Genomic DNA, 14,064 nt, shown 5'->3' with positions numbered 1-14,064 from the left:
CTTATTGGCTAGCTCTGTCTTAATTATTAACCCATTTCTACAAATCTGTGTATTTCCATGTGGTCTTGGCTTACTGGAGAATGCCCAGACCTGTTACTCCTTTGCCGGCTACATGGTGTCTCTCGAGGTCTCCCTCTACCTACCTTTCCCAGAATTCTCATCTCCTAGTCCCGCCTATCTTCCTGTCTTTATTGGCCAAACAGTGTTTTATTCATCAACCAATAAGAGAAACATATATATATATACTAATAAACTATGGTTAATAATAATAATAAGAGATGATATGGAGATGTATACATGCCTTTTTTTTCACTCTTCCAAGCCTAAGGATTACTGGCACTAGGATCATCTCTGGATGCCTCACCAAGTTCTCAAGACACTTAAGTCCTTTATATAACATTGTGAAGTATCTGCACACGGCTTATACACACTGTTTTCCTCAAGGTCTCTTGCATGCCAGGCGAGCACCCTACCACTGAGCTATATCCTCAGCCCTCTCATATGCTTTAAATTGTCTCTAATTGTTTATACCTATTTTCTAATACAATGTAAATGCTAAGCAAATAATTACACTGTATTACTGGGGAGATCATGAGAACAATGACCAAAAAAAAAAAAAAATCTGTTAAGACACAGCTTCCTTTCTTAGATAGGATCTTATGAAGTTCCAGCCTCCACCTGCTGGGATTACAGGATACACCACATACTTGGCTTGCCATTAAGAACACATTTTTTTTTTCAGTCTGGTCAGTAGGATGGTTCCATGGGTGGATATATTTGCCACCAAACCTGACCACTAGAGTTCAATGCCCAGAAACCACATGAGAGAACTGACTCTCTCATGCAAGGTGTTTTCTAACCCCACCCCCATGCATACCACGTCACATGCGCATACACACAATCAAAATAAAATCAAAACAGAATTTCAATCCATAGGTGTAGAAACCCATAGAGATCCTGACTCTGTAAGCACCATTGTGATTTTATATTATCATCCATAAGTGTCACTGTATGTACATGCAGCCACCGTATTTATGTGAATGTCACTACATGGATATAATCTTGGGCATGACATGTCATGTATATACACCATTGTATGTGTAAGTGCTGTGAACATGTGTTTCTCCTAGGAAACTATATAACCATGCTATGTCAGCCATGTCTCATAGTCTATGTCTTGGTTTGTACATGTTGCTGGCATCTGTGTACAGGGCCTGGTGGAAATGCATATGAACGGTGATGCATGTGTGCCTTGCTAATGAGTACCCGTGATCTGCCACTGTGTTAGGTGCTCGTGGGCATAGCGAACCATAGTGGTTTTGCCCAACTCTGAGGCTACCAAGGACCTCTAGACCAGTGGCTTTCAACCTGTGGGTTGCAACCCCTCAGGGGAATGAGGATCCTTTCATAGAGGTCACCTAGGACCACTGGAAAACAGACACTTACATTACAATTCATAACAGTAGCAACACTACGGTTATGAAGTAGCCAGGAAAATACATTTATGGTGGTGGTGGTGTCACTGCAACTGTCTCAAAGGGTCGAAGTGTTAGGAAGGTTGAGAACCACTGCTCTAGGCTTTCTTAGACCTAAACCGGAGGCAAGCGGCCTTCATTTTGGAAGTGAAGAGAGTTAAATAGAAGCTGGAGCAGGAATTAGGACCAAAAGTAGAGGTCCCCTCATACCCTAGCCCTTTGTTCACATTGCCAGGAGGTCTGCTTCCAGTGACCCAAGCTTTTTCATGCCCAGGCTGTGGCCTAGTCTAGCCTAAGTGTTCTCGTGTGTCAGCACAACCAATCTTTCTCTGTGGTGGTGATTCTGTTCCCAGGTACCCGGGGAGCCCACACAACCCCGATACCCCCAATAACAGAGTCTCAGACAAAAGCGAAACAAGTCCATTCTTTATTAGAGTTGAAGGTCCTGTGACCCCTGCAGGTTCCCGTCCATCTGGCCTCCCTTCTGGAATCCCCCCAATCTGCCTGCAGGTGTGGCACCACATACACGGCCCCACCCCATCTCCAAAGACTTGAATGCCAGAGAGCTGCTGCAGTGTTTTACCCAGTTGTCTGGGGTCAGGAAGCACAGTGCTTAGGAAGAAATGAAAGTCTTTGGGGGAGCTGGCAAAATGGGGGGGGCGGATAAAAGTGATGCTTACCTGTCTCCATGATCCTGGGGTGGAGAAGGCCGGTGGCAGGTGGCCGCGGCGTGGCGCTGTCTCCGAAGCCCACAGTACACTCATCCATAAAGTAGGAAACACTACACCCTCCAGTGCTGTTAGTAGTGCTTTCTACTTTATGGGTGACTGCACTGTCTGTCTGTCCACAGGTATTCTTCAGGCCACCTGCTCTTCCTGCTGACTCCTGCTTTTAAAAAGCCCTCTGCCCCCCCCCCCCTTGTAGTTTCCCAAGGACCCCTACACCCGCTGTGGCCCCCTAGAGGGCCCGCCCTGGGCCTTCTGGGTGGTGACTCAGCATGGCGCCAGACTAGTCTTCCGCGCCACCAACAACTTCCTCTTTAGGGCCTTCTTCCCTCCCCCCCTCCAGGTTTCCACCCTATTCTCTCCCTTCTGGGGACACTCAGGTGGAGACCATGGCTGCTCCTGAGGCCCAATCCTATCTTTACAACTGCAACCCCCTGGGTGGTGCCTCCCAGCCCTAAGACCCACTGTCTTGAACCCACCTGAGGCAGCCACGGCCTCCTCCCTCCCGTAAAAGCCTTGGTGCCCAGCCTATGCATTAGACAGAGGGTCTGCCTCCCAGAAGCCCGTGCGCCTCCCATCAGACCCAGGCCCTGAGTCCCTCACTCATGGCTGTCCCCCAAGCTGGAGTCCAAGAATGAGCCGATGGAAATGGAGGCCATGTTGGGCGGAAAAAATACCTGGGCACAACTCGCTGATACTGGCCCCGCCTTTTTGGCTTTTGCCCACTCTCCCGTTCCCATCCTACTCTCCAGCCCTCCTTCCTCAGAGCCTTAGGTGCCTCTCTTTTGGGGGGAGCGGTGGAGAGAGCAGAAGTCATTTTACCCTTTAACCCTGCCTTAGAGGATTTAAAAGGTTTTGAAAGCTGTTCCCAATGAAGGCCGGCGGATCCTAGCGTCATTGGTCCTTTGCCTGGAGCTTTCAGGGGAGCCCTGGCACCCGAGCCCTTGGCCTCCTGCTGTCCCGAGCCTCCACTTAGAACCTGAACCCAAAACCCTTCACCATCCTTTAGGCCCAGAGTTAAGGAGCCCTGGTTGGGGCTGGAGTGAAGAAGATTTAGGCCCTTACCTGATGCTGCAGAGCTGAGAGGAACAGGCTCCAAAGTGGGGTTCCCTTCAGGGTGGGCAGGGCTTATAACCCCGAGGCCACGTGGGTCAGATCTCAGGGCGCCCAACGGTCTTGGAGCCCGCCTCCACAACGCATCGCAGATTAGCCACCCCTCCCCTCCCTGGGGAGTGCAGACTGACAGGAAACCAGAGACAAGGCTGGGTGTTGGCGGGAGGGGGGCTGAAGAGGCCATCTCACATGCCCTGGGCAGGTGGCTTCCTGAATCCCAGGCCTGCCCTTCCCCAATGGAACCAGCCACAGACGACGGTTCAAGAGTTGAGACTGACTCATTGGGGGTGACCCCTAGAGACAACAGTTCCCTGATAGGACCTTCAGTGACTGCCCAGAAGAGTCCTGAACCCCAACACTAGAAAAATACCCTTCCTGAGCCCTACCCCCACTGACAAGCCCTTTTCTCTGAGCACTGAGACCCAGTAAGACATGGCTGTTCCATTTGCTCTCCTGAGAGGCTTGAAGGGAAGTCAGACCTATACACCAGCCAGGCAGTGTCCTCAGTATCCCTGAAAGCCCACCTCCCCAGGCCCAGCCTGGCCTAAAGCATCATGGGCTGTGTATGTCACCATTGGGTTGTGTTTTCATTCTGTTTTTAGGGCCTATAAGGATAGAAGGACAGGCCATGTCAGTGAGAATGCGGGTCTTTGGGCAGGGCATAGGTACCTTGGAGTCTTGGGGGAGGGGAGGAAAAGAGGCTCTGACAGGAGGTTCTCTTGGCCACCGGATGTGGGCACCGCCCACCCACCTGCATGTCACCCCCACTTTCCCCATGGGGAAGGCAGGAAACTACCCAGCCTAGGGCCCCTAGCTGGGGGATGGGAGCAAGGTGGGAGTCTGGGCAGGAGTTTAGGGGGCTGAGTGTGGGCCCCATACTTTCCCCAGCCTAGCGCCGGAATCTAGAATGGCCTTGAGGGGCAGTTAGAAGAGGCAGAAGACAGGAAAAACCACTAATGACTCTGGGAAGACCATGAGAGTCTTCTCTGGGTATCCCATGTAGCCACAGGGCCACTCAGGCTTCAGGGAATGCAGATTCAGGGCCCAGGAAGGAATACAGGGAGGGAGACTGCTCCATATCCCTTCCTTCTGCAAGAGGCACTGCCAACCTGGAAAGTAGGAAAGCTAGAACATGACCATACCCCTAAGGTCTAAAGAAACAGTGGTGAACAGCCTTGCAAGGCTAGCTGCCCAAAAATAGGACAGTGTTCCTTTAAGAGACCACCACCAGGCCTCAGACTTGGGTGGAGGGGAAGTATCTGCCCCAGGAGATAAGACACTAAGAATATCAAAGTTGTGCAGTAACCTGAGTTCCTGGACCCCTATCCTTCAAGGGCTTCACAGCCCTAGACCTATTACTGGTGGGGGGAGGGTCTGCCCTCGAGAAGATGTGCCATGGGGAATCTAGGGGCCTGGCTTCTGAGATGGGCCATAGATGTCTTGAGTATGTGACAACCTGTAACAAGTCAGACCTGAGAGTTCAAGGGGCACTTCAGCCCCTCTTCTGTCCTGAGCAGGGTGGCGAGTGTCACTGACACCTACCCAGTTCTGAGAAGAAGCTGTGCTGTGTTCCCTCAGCAGCCAATCATTAGTGTCTCAGATCACAGGGGGCCCAACCTCTACCCATAGAGTTTTTGGGGTCAGGAAGTTTCTTGGAGGATCTGGAATTTTCTGTGGTTCCCATCTTGAGTCTGGGGCTGAAAAACAAAGGAACTGAGGAGGAGCCCAGGGCCCCTGTGCCTTGGGCTTCACCACTGCTGGGCCTAAAAGCCCCTAAAAATGAGAACCAGAGAAGAGACACAGGGAAGACAGGAGGCAGAGTCTTAGACAAGGACACTAGGATAGAGCGTGTTAAAAGAGTGGGTGTGTGCTGTGTGGAACTGGGGTGCACACCTGTGAGCGGTTGAGATGCTGCACTTCCTAGAGCTGTACAGGGCAGACACAACCAGCTCAGGCCAACAGCTCACCTGGAAGGCCTCCTACCCATGCCTGGACACACCGGCCTCCTGCAAGGACACAGGCACTTGGAACTCTGGAACCAGTGAGGTGACTGACAGAAGTCCTGGAACATACCAGCACTTCTGAAGGACAGGCCTAACCCCCACCGCTTCCCCACTAAGTTTCCTGTTGCCTGGGCTCCCCAGGAAGAGAGAAATAAAACTATCAGGGGTGGTCTGGAGCTGAAAGGGGAGGTCTTAATGTCTCCCTCGGTTGAGGAGAGAGAGTTCAAGTAGTTGATTCCAACTCCACCCTTGGCAACACCTCCAGACATAGGAAGGCACATGAGGCCAAGGCCACCACTTAAATTCTGCTGAAAAATATCCTCCAAGGTTTTTTTTTTTTTTTTTTTTCTGGTTTTGACTTCTCATTTGTTTTTCAAGACAGAGTTTCTCTTTGTAATACTGTCCTGTAACTCACTGTGTGGACTAAGCTAGCCTCAAACTCACAGAGATCTTCCTGCCTCTGCCTCTCAAGTGCTGGGATCAAAGCCCACCCCCACCCCCACCCATTTCTTTGTGTGTGTATGTGTTTTTTTATTTGTGTGTGTGTGTGTGTGTGTGTGTGTGTGTGTGTGTGTGTGTGTGTGTGTGTTTTAAGACAGGATCCTGTTGTAGCTCAGGCTGGCCATGAACTTGCTATGTAATCACGGATGACCTAGACTTTGGTCCTCCTGCATGTGCTCCCATCACCACCCTGCCTAATTCGTGCTAGGCAAGCATTGTACCAGTGCAGCTACATCTTCAGCCACTGGTTCTGCCATTCTCATTTCCTGGGATGTCTCTGGTAAGTAGAAGCATGGCTGGGGATAATGGGTGACAGAAACAAAACCCTATTCACTTAAGGGATGAGTCCCAGACCTGGGCTAGTGATTGTGGAGGGCTCCAGACTCAACAGTCTTTTCTCCCATCCCTTCCTAACTAACCCTGGGGGTAGCCATCTTGCCTGCTGAGATAAGGCTGTGGGCCGGTAAAGTTAGCCTGAAGAGAAGACATGGGACCCACAGTGGGGTGCTCTCAGTTTCTGAGAAGGATGGGGTTGAGAAGGAGTCACTATAGGAGGGTGCAGGGAAATTCTGTGTCCTGGTGTGCATGAACAGTATGGATAGGTACCAAGTAGTCCTCCCTTGGTGCTGAGGGGGCCAATAGGGCCAGAGTCCGCTGAGGAACAGATGTCAGCAAAGGTAGAAGTACAAGCAGAAGAGAGTTTGGAAGGGGCAACTGGGAGAGAAGAAACAGGAAGAAAGGGTGTCTTTTGAAAGCCTTTGCCATACTAGGAGTGCAGGCCCAAAGAGTGGAAGAATTGAGCCGAAAACCAAGATTTTACTCCAGCTGCATGGGCTTGGGGCCTCACTCAGTGGGCAGGCAGGCAGGCAGAGATGGCAGGCCAGATAACCTGCCTTCTGAAGAGAGAAGCCACAGGAGCTAACCACTCACAAACAGGAAGTCAGAAGGTTGAGAGGCCCACCCTTCATCGAACTAGTGTTGGGGCGGGCCTGCCACAAAGGAGGGAAACTGATCCGCCAGCTTCACAAAACCAGGCAAATCAGATCACAATCAATAGTACCAAAAAAGGTTGAGGCCCTTCTTGGCTCCCTGGAGGGGCAGCCGAAAGAAAGCCAGGGTCACTGGAGGGAATGCCTCAAAGACCTTAGACTACCAAGTCCCCAGCAGAGGTCATTCAGCACCCAGGAGGATCCCATGTCACCTCAGTGCCTTGGGAGCACAAGGGCTGCTTCCTACCAGGCCAGGAGGGTTGGCAGGCCATGTCCCATGGCTTCTGCCTCCTGTCTAGGTACCTTCCAGATCCCACCTTATCTTCTGTCAGACAAGGGGCAGCTCCAATACACAGGGTCCATTCTAGGAGACTGTTTTATAGGGAGGGCTCTGGCTCAGCTGTCCTGAAATCATAAGATAGGGATTTGAGCAGCAAACTGACCCTTTGGAAGCCACACTGCAAGCACAAAGACACACAGAAGGCAGTGAGGGCCAAGGGCAGGTTCTTTTTACAGCATGGGGAGAAGCAGAAAGTCTGGGTAAGAAAAGGGGGTGTTTGTGGAAGGGCAAAAGCCACCCTGACCACTACTGTGGGAGTGGTAATGAAACTGGAAGTATTCTCCTCTGGGATCTCCTAGGGACACAGACAGGAAAAAGAAAGTTCCCTCTGCTCATGTGTGCCAGGCCTAACATGCATAGTTGTTCCGGCTCCCCAGATAAAATTCGCTCCCTCTGTCTCTGTCTCTCTGTCTCTGTCTCTCCTTTTTATCTTTCTCTTCCACTGTGTGTGTGTGTGTGTGTGTGAGAGAGAGAGAGAGAGAGAGAGAGAGAGAGAGAGAGAGAGAGAGAAAGCTAGAGAGAGAGAGAGATTGCCATTGTGGGAGCTAGCCTGGGCTCCACACATCCACCTCTCCATGCCGGGAGAAAGTTCAGAGCGTGTACACAGTGCATGTGAGGGGTATGCTTGGTCTGTATCTCCACTGATCATGCTGACCCAGGAAAGCAAACAAAGAGAGAGGTTGGGGACAGAGGGAAAGAGTGTTGCCTGCTATGATCTCTCAATCAACCTGAATCCTACCCCTGATATGAGGACAAAATGGAGAGAAGATTCCTAGGCCTCTTTATAGTGTAACTTTGAGCCTGTTACTGAATCTGCCCCAATCCCGCAACCACCGGCTGCTTCAGCTATAGAATGGAAGAGATAGTTGACCAAAGGACCTGTTTTTACTCTAGAGTATCCCCAAGGACAAAGGTCCAAGGATCTTGGTGTTAGGAGGAAGCAATAGTACCATATTCTAAAACCTGCCAAGCCACAGGGCAGCTGAACATCTCCCCTGCTGGATCCAGGGCAGACATCCTAAAGACCAGAGAGGGCTCCTTAGCAGAACTCTCCTCTTACCTAGAACAAGGAACAAAGGGGTTGTCTAGTGCTCCTGTCTCCTCCTGTCCCCCATAGGGTTCCTCATACCCAGGCACAGCTGGAAACAGAAGATAAGATGTGGGAAGAGGAGACCTTCAGTGCAGGAGCTAGCCTAGGCTCCACCGTATTCACTTCGCCATGCCACAGAAGGCTCCAGCAGAACACCCAGTAAATGGTCTGCATCTCATTTGATCATGCTGACCCAGTAAGGCAAATGTCAGTATCCCCATGATGGATTGAGGAACCGGAATCTCAGCCAAGTTAAGTTTCTTCTCCCTGAATATCAGCCAACAGTCTGCATCCCGTTTGTTCTATTTCCCCAAAGAAGTCAATTCTAGTTGCCCCCGCCCCACAAAGAAGCAGTTCTTCCATGAGGACCTATCTGTCCCCGAAATCCCTGGAAGTCTGAGGAAGGAGCTGGAAAAAGCTATGGGAGGGACTCAGGGCCACATCCCTGCCCCAGGTTGTGGGTAGGGCCAGTAGATGTGACTAAATGGGTCACCAAGTGGTCTGCAAAACCTGTCTAAGGTCACTGTCCACCCAGCTCTCTTCAGCAATTCAGGTGGGGGAGGGTTAGCCACCAAGCCTAGAGGGCATCCAGGAGCGGAGCAAACAGCAACAGCAGCGGCTCATAGCATTGGAGCCGTTAAAAGTGACTCAACCAGAAAGTGACGCCCACTGGGCCCCACAGCCAAACCTCAAAAAGACGAAGTGAGAGAGAGAGGCCTGTGGGGGCTGGGCCAGAGATGGAGGCCCAGCTTAGAGAGCTGGCCTGGCCAAATATGGGCAAATGTTCTCCACATAGACCAATGGAGCCTGAGTGTCAGCGTCATGGGGCTGTGGTTCCACGAGGGGGAGGTGAGAGGCCGGGGACTAATGGAGGTATGAAATGGGGGCAGGGGGTCCAGACCCTCCTCTTCTAAGGGTCTGAGGGTTAGTAAACGTAGTGAGCGCATTAAGGGACCTTGGTACTGAGGTCTGTGAACTTGCAGCCACATACTCCCCCAGCCCCACCTGCCTGTTGAGGTTTCAGGAGGCAAAAGGAACACGCGGAGGGCTGCCCTCACCTAACCCTGTCCCTGCCCCCAGGGTGGACATAAGCATAGCAGTGACATACAAAGGGAAAGGCTAATCCAGTGTTCAGTGTTCCTATCTGTGAGAAGGGAATGTCTCATGAGGACCGATGAAGCAATAATGGCTCCGGCCAGTTTTGAACCTGGAAATCACCATATGAGAGTATAGTTGCTAGGCTAGAACCACAGGCCGCCAGCAGTTCCCCACTCCTGTTCTTGCCTCCAGTTGCCAGGAAAGAACCGTTTGCAAGGACATCAGTTCAATTCTGGACCCTGATACCGCTAAGGGGGTAGAGGAGGAGCTTCCTCTCCCCTGCTGTAGAGGAGACTGACAGTTGCCTGTTCCACGGACGTGCCCACCTCTACTCCCTCATCTTCCCCAGCAGGAGCCTGGACCCCATGCTCCACCTCTCTGTTTGAGACCTGCCCTCCATCTTCCTGCTTCTCTAGGGTGCAGGGTTGAGGAAGTGAGTCTACTCAGCTGCCCAGAGAAAGTGTTGCAGCTGCCTTCATGGGGTGAGGAAGGTGCCAGCTTGACTCTGGGCTTTCGATCACTCCATTGTCACTGCTAGGATCAGAGTTCCTGAGGAAACTAGGTCGTTACTGGCACCCTCTCCCTCCCAGAGCTCTTTCCCCTCCCAAGTATGGATTTGTGTTCCCCCCTCTGCCTTTTGCTATTCAACTACCACCCCCACCCCCGGAAACAATCAACAGTTACCATCAACACAACCAGCACACCTTTCTGGCTAATGGCCCTACGGAGTTCACTCCCAGGTATTTTCCAAAGCAAGAAAGGATTCAGAGGGTGATGGGTGCTGGGTTTGGGGAGAAGGAAGGACACCTGGAAAGCAGCTGGGGCCCTGCCTTGGTGACTGAAGCTCCTCCCCCTGTTTGCTGAATAATACAAGGGTCTCAGTTTTCAGGGAGGAGGTACACATGGAAACAACACAGAGGTCTGGAAATGGGCCTGCTAGCGCCCCCACATATCTGCACAGGCATCCATCAAACATGGGATGGACCCAAGGAAAGTTCCGAGGGTCTCAATTCCTCTGCATCATGCTGCCCGTCCTCTCCCCAAAAGGACTGTTGAGACAGAGTGCCAAAATGCAAAGGGACAATAGTTTTCATCACAATCCCCAGCATCTAGCCATCTTGGTGTCAACAGCACAGGGCAGTTTGGTGTGCACTCAGTTCCTGTTTCCAGGGATATTCATGGAGCTCAGCAGCACCTTGAGGCCAGAAGCTCTGAGCCAAATTTGTAGGACACACCTCGAAGCCGTGGTTCCTCTTGGAGTAGGCTGATGTGGTCTGGTCCTGTCACTCATAAGGTGGTGGCCTTAATAGGATGCCACCAGCCCCAACGTTTTACCAGTCTTCCTTCTCTAGAGCACCAGCAGTCTGGAGCTTGCCTTCCCACAGGTGGAGGCCTCTACACCCAGCCAAAGACCCAGGCAAGTAGTCATGTGCTTTCACTAATTCTCTGGCCACACGACAATAAGTACCAGATGTAGCTGTCTGTTCCTTCAGCTCAGGCAAGACTAGAAGGGAGACAGCCATGAATGAATGGCAGAAGTGACAGCTGACAGGCTGTGATTCCAAGAGGTAGAAAAATAATGAGTTCTAAAGCCATTTTACCAGAGGATATAAAACTGAAGGCTCATAACAATGACTTTGAGCTAAATAGAGGTTAAGTCATATCCTGACTCTTGTGGGTGGATAGCAAAGTAGAAATACATTAAAAAAAAAAGAAGCCCTTGGTTCAATCCTCAGCAACACACACACACACACACACTTGGGGAAAGAGAGATAGTGAACAGGAAAGTCTAGTTGTGTTAAGAAAGCACACACCTTTAATCCCAGCACTCAGAAGGCAGAGGCAGTTGGATCTTTGTGAGTTTGAGGCCAGCCTGGTCTACAGAATGAGGTCCAGGACAGCCAGGGCTACACAGAGAAACCCAGTCTCAAAAACAAAACAAAACAAAAACGAAGAGTTCAAAGCTTGCCTGGGCTACAGAATAAGTTTCTAGACCAACATGAATAATTTGGTGAACAGTCTCAAAGTTTAATAAGTTAATAAGAGGGGGTTGGGCATGTAGTTCAGTGGTGGAGTTCTTGGCTGAGAAAAAGGAAGAAGGAAGGAGGGCAGAGGGGAGGGAGGGAGGAAGGAAACAATGTACCTACCAGGCACTCTGGGTGTCCTATCTGCCCTCTTCCACTCACACCTATCACAGGTACATATTTTTTGCCAACTAGTGCCATAGCTTTGCCAACTGTGTTGTGTAGAGGAGCTTTGCACTGAGTACAGTGGTGCACACTTTTAGTCCCAGCTCTTGGGAGGCAGAGGTAGGCAGATCTCTTTGAGTTCGACTGCAGCCTGTTGCAGTGAGAAGTGGACCAACAAGCCAGGGTTACAATGGTAAGAACCTGTCTCAAAAAATAAAGGAAAAGATGAAAGGAAGGAAGGGAGAGAGCGAGGGAGGGAGGGAGGGAGATGGGGAGGGAGGGAGGAGGGAGGGAGAGAGAGGAAGGAAGGAAGGAAGGAAGGAAGGAAGGAAGGAAGGAAGGAAGGAAGGAAGGAAGCTGTAAACAAAATGATTTAAAGTCACAGGGACAGTGCTAGCAGAGGCAGCATGCCGGGATCCAGCCTGTATCAGTCCCATTCTACAGAGGCCATCTATTCTGGACTGATGTCTTTGGGGCTGCAATCGGAACCAGCCAAACAGTCCCGGGTCCATCCCTGAGTTGGGGAGTGTGGATTGGAAACTCCTAGCTACCCAGAGGCGTTAAGGACGAGACAGTCACATCTTGTCATCTCAGGAGGGCTCTTAGTCCATGCTGGAGTCCATGGTTTATTCAAGCATCCTTTTAAATAGCAGAATTTCCAACGGTGGGGGTGATAGCAGAAGACATCTATTATCATGTATAAATCTGATATCAAATATCTCCTTTAATCCTAGAGACACCCCCTAAAACCGCACATCCTCACTTGTCCCTCACCAGTCCCTAGGCACGTTCCTCCAGGCCCCATGATGGGTGTGCATCCACCCGGGGGCCTAGGCCTATTGTTACACAAACTAGGAGACATTCTCCACCATAGCCAGGCCATCCAGAGGTAACCAGTTGACATCTGAAAGACAATGGGAGATTCAAGCTCCTGGAATTGAGCTGAGGTTTACACCAAAAATATATTCAATATTGGGGCCCCGACAGCAGCAGGCCTGGGGTGCTGGGCTCTTGCCCTTAGCAGGAACATGTTTTCATCACACACAAGCATCTGTGTTCCATCAGAGTGTGATGGGGCCACAATCAGGCTGCAGGTGGAGGGAGGTGGGGAGGACAATGCAGAAGAGGTTGGGAAATGTGGGGCACAGGCTGGCAGGTGCCTGGGGCTTGGAGACGAATGGAAGATGCAGCTGGAGAGAACTGAAGGGCTGGCCCCGTTTCCTTTTGACCTCCTTCCTGGACCATTACTCCCACTAACTCATGCGGCCAAGTTTAGATTGGGGACTAGAGGTGTTAAGAGTAGGGTGGTTAGCAGGGTCCAGTGTGGAGGGACAAGGTGTTATGACTTCAAACAAAAAGCTAATGCCGCACAGTTCTGTGCAGCCCTCACACAGGGAGTAACCATGTGAGAAACAGCAGCCCTCAAACTGTGGACATTGTATTGCTTGAGCTGAGGCTCCACTCTTATCATGGCTAAGCCACTTTAACCCTTGGAGAGCATCTCCTTGTTGCTAAATAAGAACCAGGTCCCAGGAGTTTTTGGAAAGATCAAATGAGACAGTGGGTGTCAAGAGACCAAATACTATTTATATGAAAATCTTTACTAAGTGGGAGCTAGATTTCTCTCTTCACCATTACCCACCTGCCTCTTATATACTGAGATTGGGAGTCTGAGAGGTGCCAGGCCTGAGCAGCTGGCTATACACAGGCTGAGGGAAACAAGGCAGTGGTGACATCAAGAACAGAGTCTCAGCCCCCAACCTGGCAAGCTCGGCCTGAGGTTAGGACCTCACCAGCCCATCTCCCTATTCTCAGAGAAACTGCTCTGTGGAGACATCCTGACTCTTGCTGTATCAGTTACCAGCCTTCACTGTGAAGTCACTTAGCATCTCAGCTATAGGATACCAATACTGGGGTAGAAAATGAGGACCGGGCAGCATTCTGAAAGCGGCTCAGCTGCTGTTGTTTCTAGTGTTTTGTCTGAGTTGAATCTGTCCTGTTGAGCAGGAGGGTACCCTTGTCCCCCTGAGGGACATAAGTCAAACCACTGAACAAGAGACCAGGAGGATCTAGGCTTCATGGTGCACACCTGTAATTCTAGTTATTCAGGAGACAGGGGCACCACAAGTTCAAAGCCAGCCTGGGTTGCAGGGTGACTTTTTAAAAGCCAGCGTATAAAATTAATGCGATCTGATTCAGAAAGTGTGGGGGCTGGGGATAGTTCAGTGGAAAACTGCATGCCTAGCATGTGGAGGCTGAAGATTCAGTCCTGAGCACTGATGCAGGGGCAGGAAGATCTTAAGACCCTGGGCTGACTCAAACCTAAGCTGGGACAGTCTAAACTTCAGCAGGCACTGGACTGAGTCTTACTACCCTGAGGTGGAGTGCAGACAGCAGTCCCTGCCACAGGACAGCCAATCCTGAGAGTCCCAAACCAAGTTCCTGTCTCAAGGACCTTTCGGCTTACAGAAAGGGTGGGACTCTAGCACTTTCTTGCCTGCCCGGGTTGCTAGGTTCCAGCATCAGAAGACAAGAGAACAA

General features: G+C 51.0%; 1 non-coding gene across 1 annotated transcript; it reads right to left on the bottom strand.

Moving 5' to 3' along the window:
• Nucleotides 1–2,230: 2,230 nt before the first annotated feature.
• Mir142 (microRNA mir-142) lies at nt 2,231–2,309 on the bottom strand. Its single transcript, NR_105121.1, has one exon. It is a non-coding gene; the product is annotated as a microRNA mir-142 (primary transcript).
• Nucleotides 2,310–14,064: the final 11,755 nt, after the last annotated feature.

This window comes from Cricetulus griseus, chromosome 7, assembly GCF_003668045.3.
Source record: "Cricetulus griseus strain 17A/GY chromosome 7, alternate assembly CriGri-PICRH-1.0, whole genome shotgun sequence".
Lineage (NCBI taxonomy): Eukaryota > Metazoa > Chordata > Mammalia > Rodentia > Cricetidae > Cricetulus > Cricetulus griseus.
Note: the sequence above shows the minus strand (reverse complement) of the source record. Positions and strands in the feature narration are given on the sequence as shown.